This window comes from Phalacrocorax aristotelis, unplaced genomic scaffold (genome assembly GCF_949628215.1).
Source record: "Phalacrocorax aristotelis unplaced genomic scaffold, bGulAri2.1 scaffold_60, whole genome shotgun sequence".
NCBI lineage: Eukaryota > Metazoa > Chordata > Aves > Suliformes > Phalacrocoracidae > Phalacrocorax > Phalacrocorax aristotelis.
Window position 1 is genome coordinate 448,042 of NW_027441340.1, and position 9,111 is coordinate 457,152.

The following is a 9,111-nucleotide window of genomic DNA, read 5'->3' on the forward strand; positions in this document are numbered from 1 at the left end:
TTCCCTCCCAGTACATACCAGTACATCCCAGTGTCCTCACAGTACATCCCAGTTCCCTCCCAGTACATCCCAGTTCCCTCCCAGTTCACTCCCAGTACACAACAGTTACCTCCCAGTACATCCCAGTACATCCCAGTAGATCCTAGGACATTTCAAATCCCTGCCAGTTCCACCCGGTACAACCCAGTACAAGCCTGTACATCCTAGTTCCTCCACAGTACATCCCAGGGCATCCCCGCACATTGTAGTGCCTCCCAGTACATCCCAGTTCCCTCCCAGTACTGGGAGGGACCTGGGACGTACTGGGAGGGAACTGGGACGTACTGGGAGGGAACTGGGACGTACTGGGATGTAATGGGACGGAACTGGGATGTTTGGGAGGCACTGGGAAAGAAGTGGTAGTGAACCGGGAGGGAATTGGGATGTACGGGGATGAACTGGTAGGAAACTGGGATGTACTGGCATGGAACGGGGATGTATTGGGATGTACAGGAACGGAACTGGAATGTACGGCGATGTATTGGGATGTACTGGGAGCGAACTGGGATTTACTGGGATGTACTGGGAGGAAACTGGGATATAGTGGGAGGAAACTGGGATATAGTGGGAGGAAACTGGGATATACTGGGAGGCATTGGGAGGGAAGTGGGTGTCAACTGGGACATTCCAGTTTCCTCCCCGTACATCCCAGTTCCCTCCCAGTACATACCAGTTCCCTCCCAGTACATCCCAGTTCCCACCCAGTACATCCTACTACATACCAGTTCCCTCCCAGTTCACTCCCAGTACATCCCAGTAATTCACAGTTCCCTCCCAGTACATCCCAGTACGTCCCAGTTCCCCTCAGTACATAACACTTCCCTCCCAGTACATACCAGTACATCCCAGTGTCCTCACAGTACGTCCCAGTTCCCTCCCAGTACATCCCAGTTCCCTCCCTGTTCCTTCCCAGTACATAACAGTTACCTCCCAGTACATCCCAGTAGATCCTGGTACATCCCAAATCCCTGCCAGTTCCACCCGGTACAACCCAGTACAAGCCTGTATATCCTAGTTCCTCCACAGTACATCCCAGGGCATCCCCGCACATTGTAGTGCCTCCCAGTACATCCCAGTTCCCTCCCAGTACTGGGAGGGAACTGGGACGTACTGGGAGGGAACTGGGACGTACTGGGAGGGAACTGGGATGTACTGGGATGTAATGGGACGGAACTGGGATGTATTGGGAGGCACTGGGAAAGAAGTGGTAGTGAACCGGGAGGGAATTGGGATGTACGGGGATGAACTGGTAGGGAACTGGGATGTACTGGCATGGAACGGGGATGTATTGGGATGTACAGGCACGGAACTGGAATGTACTGCGATGTACTGGGATGTACTGGGAGCAAACTGGGATTTACTGGGATGTACTGGGAGGAAACTGGGATATACTGGGAGGAAACTGGGAGGGAAGTGGGTGTCAACTGGGACATTCCAGTTTCCTCCCAGTACATCCCAGTTCCCTACCAGTGCAGCCCAGTACATCCCAGATCCCTCCCAGTACATCCCAGATCCCTCCCAGTCTGTCCCAGTACATCCCAGTTCCCTCACAGTACATCCCAGTTCACACACAGTTCACACACAGTTCACTCCCAGTTCCATTCCAGTACAGCCCAGTACATGCCACTTTCCTCCAAGTAAATCCCAGTTCTCTCCCACTACATCCAAGTTCCCTCCCACTTCCCGATAAGTACATCCCAGTACTTCACAGTTCACTCCCAGTACATCCCAGTTCCCCCTCGGTACATAACAGTTCCCTCCCAGTACACCCCAGTACATCCCAGTTCCCACCCAGTACATCCCAGTTCCCTCTAAGTACATCCCAGTACATCCCAGTTCCCTCCCAGTACATCCCACTTCCCTCTAAGTACATCCCAGTACTTCACAGTTCCCTCCCAGTTCCCTCCCAGTTCCCTCCCAGTACATCCCAGTTCCCTCAAAGTACATCCCAATACTTCATAGTTCCCTCCCAGCACGTCCCAGTACGTCCCAGTTCCCCTCAGTACATAACACTTCCCTCCCAGTACATACCAGTACATCCCAGTGTCCTCACAGTACATCCCAGTTCCCTCCCAGTACATCCCAGTTCCCTCCCAGTTCACTCCCAGTACACAACAGTTACCTCCCAGTACATCCCAGTACATCCCAGTAGATCCTAGGACATTTCAAATCCCTGCCAGTTCCACCCGGTACAACCCAGTACAAGCCTGTACATCCTAGTTCCTCCACAGTACATCCCAGGGCATCCCCGCACATTGTAGTGCCTCCCAGTACATCCCAGTTCCCTCCCAGTACTGGGAGGGACCTGGGACGTACTGGGAGGGAACTGGGACGTACTGGGAGGGAACTGGGATGTACTGGGATGTAATGGGACGGAACTGGGATGTATTGGGAGGCACTGGGAAAGAAGTGGTAGTGAACCGGGAGGGAATTGGGATGTACGGGGATGAACTGGTAGGGAACTGGGATGTACTGGCATGGAACGGGGATGTATTGGGATGTACAGGCACGGAACTGGAATGTACTGCGATGTACTGGGATGTACTGGCAGCGAGCTGGGATTTACTGGGATGTACTGGGAGGAAACTGGGATATAGTGGGAGGAAACTGGGATATAGTGGGAGGAAACTGGGATATACTGGGAGGCATTGGGAGGGAAGTGGGTGTCAACTGGGACATTCCAGTTTCCTCCCAGTACATCCCAGTTCCCTCTCAGTACATACCAGTTCCCTCCCAGTACATCCTACTACATACCAGTTCCCTCCCAGTTCACTCCCAGTACATCCCAGTAATTCACAGTTCCCTCCCAGTACGTCCCAGTTCCCCTCAGTACATAACACTTCCCTCCCAGTACATACCAGTACATCCCAGTGTCCTCACAGCACGTCCCAGTTCCCTCCCAGTACATCCCAGTTCCCTCCCTGTTCCTTCCCAGTACATAACAGTTACCTCCCAGTACATCCCAGTAGATCCTGGTACATCCCAAATCCCTGCCAGTTCCACCCGGTACAACCCAGTACAAGCCTGTACATCCTAGTTCCTCCACAGTACATCCCAGGGCATCCCCGCACATTGTAGTGCCTCCCAGTACATCCCAGTTCCCTCCCAGTACTGGGAGGGAACTGGGATGTACTGGGAGGGACCTGGGATGTACTGGGAGGGAACTGGGATGTACTGGGATGTAATGGGACGGAACTGGGATGTATTGGGAGGCACTGGGAAAGAAGTGGTAGTGAACCGGGAGGGAATTGGGATGTACGGGGATGAACTGGTAGGGAACTGGGATGTACTGGCATGGAACGGGGATGTATTGGGATGTACAGGCACGGAACTGGAATGTACTGCGATGTACTGGGATGTACTGGGAGCAAACTGGGATTTACTGGGATGTACTGGGAGGAAACTGGGATATACTGGGAGGAAACTGGGAGGGAAGTGGGTGTCAACTGGGACATTCCAGTTTCCTCCCAGTACATCCCAGATCCCTCCCAGTCTGTCCCAGTACATCCCAGTTCCCTCACAGTACATCCCAGTTCCCTCACAGTTCACACACAGTTCACTCCCAGTTCCATTCCAGTACAGCCCAGTACATGCCACTTTCCTCCAAGTAAATCCCAGTTCTCTCCCACTACATCCAAGTTCCCTCCCACTTCCCGATAAGTACATCCCAGTACTTCACAGTTCACTCCCAGTACATCCCAGTTCCCCCTCGGTACATAACAGTTCCCTCCCAGTACACCCCAGTACATACCAGGTCCCTCCCAGTATGTCCCACTACATCCCAGTTCCCTCCCACTAAATCCCAATTCCCAACACTTTCCACCCAGTACATCCCAGTTCCCTCCCAGTACATCCCAGTTCCCTCTAAGTACATCCCAGTACATCCCAGTTCCCTCCCAGTACATCCCACTTCCCTCTAAGTACATCCCAGTACTTCACAGTTCCCTCCCAGTTCACTCCCAGTTCCCTCCCAGTACATCCCAGTTCCCTCTAAGTACATCCCAATACTTCATAGTTCCCTCCCAGCACGTCCCAGTACGTCCCAGTTCCCCTCAGTACATAACACTTCCCTCCCAGTACATACCAGTACATCCCAGTGTCCTCACAGTACATCCCAGTTCCCTCCCAGTACATCCCAGTTCCCTCCCAGTTCACTCCCAGTACACAACAGTTACCTCCCAGTACATCCCAGTACATCCCAGTAGATCCTAGGACATTTCAAATCCCTGCCAGTTCCACCCGGTACAACCCAGTACAAGCCTGTACATCCTAGTTCCTCCACAGTACATCCCAGGGCATCCCCGCACATTGTAGTGCCTCCCAGTACATCCCAGTTCCCTCCCAGTACTGGGAGGGACCTGGGACGTACTGGGAGGGAACTGGGACGTACTGGGAGGGAACTGGGACGTACTGGGATGTAATGGGACGGAACTGGGATGTTTGGGAGGCACTGGGAAAGAAGTGGTAGTGAACCGGGAGGGAATTGGGATGTACGGGGATGAACTGGTAGGAAACTGGGATGTACTGGCATGGAACGGGGATGTATTGGGATGTACAGGAACGGAACTGGAATGTACGGCGATGTATTGGGATGTACTGGGAGCGAACTGGGATTTACTGGGATGTACTGGGAGGAAACTGGGATATAGTGGGAGGAAACTGGGATATAGTGGGAGGAAACTGGGATATACTGGGAGGCATTGGGAGGGAAGTGGGTGTCAACTGGGACATTCCAGTTTCCTCCCCGTACATCCCAGTTCCCTCCCAGTACATACCAGTTCCCTCCCAGTACATCCCAGTTCCCACCCAGTACATCCTACTACATACCAGTTCCCTCCCAGTTCACTCCCAGTACATCCCAGTAATTCACAGTTCCCTCCCAGTACATCCCAGTACGTCCCAGTTCCCCTCAGTACATAACACTTCCCTCCCAGTACATACCAGTACATCCCAGTGTCCTCACAGTACGTCCCAGTTCCCTCCCAGTACATCCCAGTTCCCTCCCTGTTCCTTCCCAGTACATAACAGTTACCTCCCAGTACATCCCAGTAGATCCTGGTACATCCCAAATCCCTGCCAGTTCCACCCGGTACAACCCAGTACAAGCCTGTATATCCTAGTTCCTCCACAGTACATCCCAGGGCATCCCCGCACATTGTAGTGCCTCCCAGTACATCCCAGTTCCCTCCCAGTACTGGGAGGGAACTGGGACGTACTGGGAGGGAACTGGGACGTACTGGGAGGGAACTGGGATGTACTGGGATGTAATGGGACGGAACTGGGATGTATTGGGAGGCACTGGGAAAGAAGTGGTAGTGAACCGGGAGGGAATTGGGATGTACGGGGATGAACTGGTAGGGAACTGGGATGTACTGGCATGGAACGGGGATGTATTGGGATGTACAGGCACGGAACTGGAATGTACTGCGATGTACTGGGATGTACTGGGAGCAAACTGGGATTTACTGGGATGTACTGGGAGGAAACTGGGATATACTGGGAGGAAACTGGGAGGGAAGTGGGTGTCAACTGGGACATTCCAGTTTCCTCCCAGTACATCCCAGTTCCCTACCAGTGCAGCCCAGTACATCCCAGATCCCTCCCAGTACATCCCAGATCCCTCCCAGTCTGTCCCAGTACATCCCAGTTCCCTCACAGTACATCCCAGTTCACACACAGTTCACACACAGTTCACTCCCAGTTCCATTCCAGTACAGCCCAGTACATGCCACTTTCCTCCAAGTAAATCCCAGTTCTCTCCCACTACATCCAAGTTCCCTCCCACTTCCCGATAAGTACATCCCAGTACTTCACAGTTCACTCCCAGTACATCCCAGTTCCCCCTCGGTACATAACAGTTCCCTCCCAGTACACCCCAGTACATCCCAGTTCCCACCCAGTACATCCCAGTTCCCTCTAAGTACATCCCAGTACATCCCAGTTCCCTCCCAGTACATCCCACTTCCCTCTAAGTACATCCCAGTACTTCACAGTTCCCTCCCAGTTCCCTCCCAGTTCCCTCCCAGTACATCCCAGTTCCCTCAAAGTACATCCCAATACTTCATAGTTCCCTCCCAGCACGTCCCAGTACGTCCCAGTTCCCCTCAGTACATAACACTTCCCTCCCAGTACATACCAGTACATCCCAGTGTCCTCACAGTACATCCCAGTTCCCTCCCAGTACATCCCAGTTCCCTCCCAGTTCACTCCCAGTACACAACAGTTACCTCCCAGTACATCCCAGTACATCCCAGTAGATCCTAGGACATTTCAAATCCCTGCCAGTTCCACCCGGTACAACCCAGTACAAGCCTGTACATCCTAGTTCCTCCACAGTACATCCCAGGGCATCCCCGCACATTGTAGTGCCTCCCAGTACATCCCAGTTCCCTCCCAGTACTGGGAGGGACCTGGGACGTACTGGGAGGGAACTGGGACGTACTGGGAGGGAACTGGGATGTACTGGGATGTAATGGGACGGAACTGGGATGTATTGGGAGGCACTGGGAAAGAAGTGGTAGTGAACCGGGAGGGAATTGGGATGTACGGGGATGAACTGGTAGGGAACTGGGATGTACTGGCATGGAACGGGGATGTATTGGGATGTACAGGCACGGAACTGGAATGTACTGCGATGTACTGGGATGTACTGGCAGCGAGCTGGGATTTACTGGGATGTACTGGGAGGAAACTGGGATATAGTGGGAGGAAACTGGGATATACTGGGAGGCATTGGGAGGGAAGTGGGTGTCAACTGGGACATTCCAGTTTCCTCCCAGTACATCCCAGTTCCCTCTCAGTACATACCAGTTCCCTCCCAGTACATACCAGTTCCCTCCCAGTACATCCCAGTTCCCACCCAGTACATCCTACTACATACCAGTTCCCTCCCAGTTCACTCCCAGTACATCCCAGTAATTCACAGTTCCCTCCCAGTACATCCCAGTACGTCCCAGTTCCCCTCAGTACATAACACTTCCCTCCCAGTACATACCAGTACATCCCAGTGTCCTCACAGTACGTCCCAGTTCCCTCCCAGTACATCCCAGTTCCCTCCCTGTTCCTTCCCAGTACATAACAGTTACCTCCCAGTACATCCCAGTAGATCCTGGTACATCCCAAATCCCTGCCAGTTCCACCCGGTACAACCCAGTACAAGCCTGTATATCCTAGTTCCTCCACAGTACATCCCAGGGCATCCCCGCACATTGTAGTGCCTCCCAGTACATCCCAGTTCCCTCCCAGTACTGGGAGGGAACTGGGACGTACTGGGAGGGAACTGGGACGTACTGGGATGTAATGGGACGGAACTGGGATGTATTGGGAGGCACTGGGAAAGAAGTGGTAGTGAACCGGGAGGGAATTGGGATGTACGGGGATGAACTGGTAGGGAACTGGGATGTACTGGCATGGAACGGGGATGTATTGGGATGTACAGGCACGGAACTGGAATGTACTGCGATGTACTGGGATGTACTGGGAGCAAACTGGGATTTACTGGGATGTACTGGGAGGAAACTGGGATATACTGGGAGGAAACTGGGAGGGAAGTGGGTGTCAACTGGGACATTCCAGTTTCCTCCCAGTACATCCCAGTTCCCTACCAGTGCAGCCCAGTACATCCCAGATCCCTCCCAGTACATCCCAGATCCCTCCCAGTCTGTCCCAGTACATCCCAGTTCCCTCACAGTACATCCCAGTTCACACACAGTTCACACACAGTTCACTCCCAGTTCCATTCCAGTACAGCCCAGTACATGCCACTTTCCTCCAAGTAAATCCCAGTTCTCTCCCACTACATCCAAGTTCCCTCCCACTTCCCGATAAGTACATCCCAGTACTTCACAGTTCACTCCCAGTACATCCCAGTTCCCCCTCGGTACATAACAGTTCCCTCCCAGTACACCCCAGTACATCCCAGTTCCCACCCAGTACATCCCAGTTCCCTCTAAGTACATCCCAGTACATCCCAGTTCCCTCCCAGTACATCCCACTTCCCTCTAAGTACATCCCAGTACTTCACAGTTCCCTCCCAGTTCCCTCCCAGTTCCCTCCCAGTACATCCCAGTTCCCTCAAAGTACATCCCAATACTTCATAGTTCCCTCCCAGCACGTCCCAGTACGTCCCAGTTCCCCTCAGTACATAACACTTCCCTCCCAGTACATACCAGTACATCCCAGTGTCCTCACAGTACATCCCAGTTCCCTCCCAGTACATCCCAGTTCCCTCCCAGTTCACTCCCAGTACACAACAGTTACCTCCCAGTACATCCCAGTACATCCTAGTAGATCCTAGGACATTTCAAATCCCTGCCAGTTCCACCCGGTACAACCCAGTACAAGCCTGTACATCCTAGTTCCTCCACAGTACATCCCAGGGCATCCCCGCACATTGTAGTGCCTCCCAGTACATCCCAGTTCCCTCCCAGTACTGGGAGGGAACTGGGACGTACTGGGAGGGAACTGGGACGTACTGGGAGGGAACTGGGATGTACTGGGATGTAATGGGACGGAACTGGGATGTATTGGGAGGCACTGGGAAAGAAGTGGTAGTGAACCGGGAGGGAATTGGGATGTAGGGGGATGAACTGGTAGGGAACTGGGATGTACTGGCATGGAACGGGGATGTATTGGGATGTACAGGCACGGAACTGGAATGTACTGCGATGTACTGGGATGTACTGGGAGCAAACTGGGATTTACTGGGATGTACTGGGAGGAAACTGGGATATACTGGGAGGCACTGGGAGGGAAGTGGGTGTCAACTGGGACATTCCAGTTTCCTCCCAGTACATCCCAGTTCCCTACCAGTGCAGCCCAGTACATCCCAGATCCCTCCCAGTACATCCCAGTTCCCTCTAAGTACATCCCAATACTTCATAGTTCCCTCCCAGCACGTCCCAGTACGTCCCAGTTCCCCTCAGTACATAACACTTCCCTCCCAGTACATACCAGTACATCCCAGTGTCCTCACAGTACATCCCAGTTCCCTACCAGTACATCCCAGTTCCCTCCCAGTTCACTCCCAGTACACAACAGTTACCTCCCAGTACATCCCAGTACATCCCAGTA